Source organism: Gossypium arboreum, chromosome 10 (assembly GCF_025698485.1).
Source record: "Gossypium arboreum isolate Shixiya-1 chromosome 10, ASM2569848v2, whole genome shotgun sequence".
Taxonomy (NCBI): Eukaryota; Viridiplantae; Streptophyta; class Magnoliopsida; order Malvales; family Malvaceae; genus Gossypium; species Gossypium arboreum.
This window is the reverse complement of record NC_069079.1, coordinates 29,457,983-29,461,275: the sequence shown is the minus strand read 5'-3', so window position 1 is coordinate 29,461,275 and position 3,293 is coordinate 29,457,983. Positions and strand designations below refer to the sequence as shown.

General features: G+C 37.7%; 1 non-coding gene across 1 annotated transcript; it reads right to left on the bottom strand.

Annotated features, from left to right (window-relative positions):
- Nucleotides 1-1,867: 1,867 nt before the first annotated feature.
- LOC128283317 (small nucleolar RNA R71) lies at nucleotides 1,868-1,973 on the bottom strand. The gene has a single exon (XR_008273659.1). It is a non-coding gene; the product is annotated as a small nucleolar RNA R71 (small nucleolar RNA).
- Nucleotides 1,974-3,293: the final 1,320 nt, after the last annotated feature.

Sequence of the window (3,293 nt, the reverse complement as noted above, 5' to 3'; positions counted from 1 at the left end):
GTACGAAATCAACACGGCTTGGAGCTCCTCACACGGGCAGACCACACGGCCATGTAAATTTGGCAGGCTCGAGCACAGACTGAAGTAATCGTACATGGGTGTGTCAAACGAGCGTGTCTCTACCGAGCCCAAGTTGAGTCCAATTAGGAAAAGGCTAATTTTTAGGGCTCTTAGGCATTCCAAAGCCTATAAATACACCCTAGAGGAGGAAGAAATGGGGGCACACGGAGAGGAAGAAAGGAATTACTCGAAGGAAGCTGATTGATCCATCCCAGAAGCCAGAGTCACCATCAAGACTGAAGATCTCCCCTTAATTTCCTTTCAGGTGTTTTGGGTTTTCTTTATGTTTTGTATTCGTTATTCTTCTGAGATGTTTTCCTTTTTAGTTATGAATTAAATCTCCTAAATACCTAAAGGGAATGAAACCTAAGACGAATCTTGTTATCATTTTCTGAATTGTATGATAAATATTTAACTTGTTCTTAATTATGTGTTCTTAATTCTTATTTTGATATCTCAGGGTAATGATTCAAGATAAGCTCTTATTCAGAGGAGGAATAGACCCTGTCTAAGAGTACATTTGTCATAATTAAGTGGAGTTGTTTGCGCGCCTAGACATAGGGTGACAAGATTTTGCCGGATTAGGGTGAAACCTAATAAGGGGATCCATAGATCGAGTTAATGCAACCCTAGAATGTTGATTAGAGAAAAGTCTCAATTATTCAGTCTAGGGATTAGATGTTATTAGTCTTGAATAGAGATAATAACATAACTTAGGGATCTCTACGAAACAAGTTAAATGAATAAATCGTCCGATTCGGAGTCAGAATAAAAAGTACAGTCGAGGTCGATTTTTCCTTAGGTATTGTCTTAATTCAATCGTTTTCCAAAAGTAATCCCCTAATTCCATTCTCTGTGAATTCTTGGATTAGTTAATTAGTTAGTGAAAACAAAACCCCCTTATTCTTAGGCTAGATAATAAAAAGATAGTCATTATTAGTACTTTTAGTTCCTTTGGGTTCGACAATCCGGTCTTGCTAAAACTATGCTACTATTCGATAGGTACACTTCCCTAAATCACGCTAAAAGTTAGTTTCAAGAACGATTAATTATAAATATTTAAAACCTATCACGAAATCACGTGATCAAGTTTTTGGGGCCGTTGCCGGGGAACTAAGATATTAGGAACGCTCAATTTTTATTACTTTAGCCATTTATTTTTCTTGCAATTTAATTTTTATTTTTATTTTTTATTAATTTACTTTTTCTTTCTCTTGGCAGGTTTTTATAGTTTATGACTAGAAGAAACCCGTTAGGACCACTACTTTTTGATGAAGAAATCGATCGCACAGTTCGCAGAAACCAAAAGGAAATAAGGTGAAGCTTAAGATACACAGAGAACGAGCAAGAGGACGATAGTCAACCCCCAATCGAAAAGATGACTGAAAACCTAGACAATCATCTACCTCCTGTAATTGCGGTTAATCAAAATCCTGCTCCACGCACTATGTATGATTATGCTAAACCTTCTTTAACAGGAACTGAATCGAGCATAGTTAGACCTGTTGTAGCTGCAAATACTTTTGAACTAAAACATGTACTATTCAAATGATACAGCAATTTGTTCAGTTTGATGGTTTGCAGGATGAGGATCCCAACGCTCACTTAGCAAACTTTTTGGAACTATGCGATACATTTAAAATTAATGGTGTTTCTGATGATGCCATACATATTCGGTTGTTTCCCTTTTCATTGAGGAACAAAGCTAAACAGTGGTTGAACTCATTACCACGAGGGTCAATCACCACTTGGGAACAAATGACTAAAAAATTTCTATTAAAATATTTCCCACCGGCTAAAACGGCCAAATTACATAATGATATCTCTTCGTTTGTGCAGATGGACTTAGAAACTCTTTACGATGCATGGGAGAGATACAATGACTTACTGAGAAGGTGCCCTCACCATGGGTTACCACTTTGGCTTCAGGTTCAAACATTCCATAATGGCCTGAATCCTTTGACTCGGCAAATGGTTGACGCAGCTGCTGGCGGAACCATCAATAATAAAACACCTGAAGATGCTTATGAGTTTATGGAGGAGATGTCACTGAATAACTATCAGTGGCAAGTCATGAGGACAAAACCAACGAAAACAGCCTATGTTTATAACGTCAATTTTGTCACTATGCTCTCTAATCAAGTAGAACTGTTGAATAAGAAAATTGATGGTTTTCTTAGTTCTTCATAGGTTCACCCAGTAATGCAGTATGGCCACAACATGGATAACGAGCAGTTAAATTACATGGGCAATAATTCTCGATCTCAAAACAATCCATATAGTAACATTTACAATGCAGGTTAGAGGAACCACCCAAATTTCTCAAGGGGAGGCCAAGGAAGTTAGAGACTGTAACACCCCGAACCCGAGACCGTCGCCGGAGTCGAACACGAGGTGTTAACAGACTTCAAACCACTTATTGAGAATTTCCTAGACAAGCTGCCAATCTGTGTACTAGTCGCTTCAAAAATCATATCTTGAGTTTTACAACTCGAAAATCAGTTTTGTAATTTTTCCCTGAAACTAGACTCATATGTCCATCTACAGATTTTTTTCTAGAATTTTTTGTCAAGCCAATTAGTACAGTTTACTAGTTAAAGTCTCTCCTGTTGCAGGGATCGACTACACTGACCTTTGTGCGTTACGAATTGGATATCTCCCTGTACAGGGCTTCAATACTGATTCCGTTTGTTTCTATAGAAACTAGACTCAGAGAGGAATCTACACATATATGGCATGACTCCTAATTATCTCTGGTTAATTTACAATGATTTTCCAAAGTCGGAACAGGGGATCCAGAAACCGTTCTGGCCCTGTTTCACGAGAACTTTAATATCTCTTAAAATACAGCTCATATGGTCGTTTTGTTTCATCCATATGAAAATAGACCCATCAAGCTTCGAGTACGTAATTTTTTTAGCTATTAATTCCACTTCTACTATTTTTAGTGATTTTTCGATCTCATATCACTGCTGCTGTCCACAACAGTTACTGCAGTAGACTATGCCAATTTCATGAATCCTTCCTTAGTCTTACTACTCATCCATCATACGTGACACAAATTATGGCCACCTTATCAAAATTAAGGTTTCTAAGACTCGTGGCTATAGATTCTAGCATCCCACTCAAACGACCACATAGGCCATTTTCACATGGCTTAAAGTTTACAACCCAAAATTTAACAAAACAAAATAGCTCATACATGCCAAATGTTCTCCTAAGTCGACTAAGAA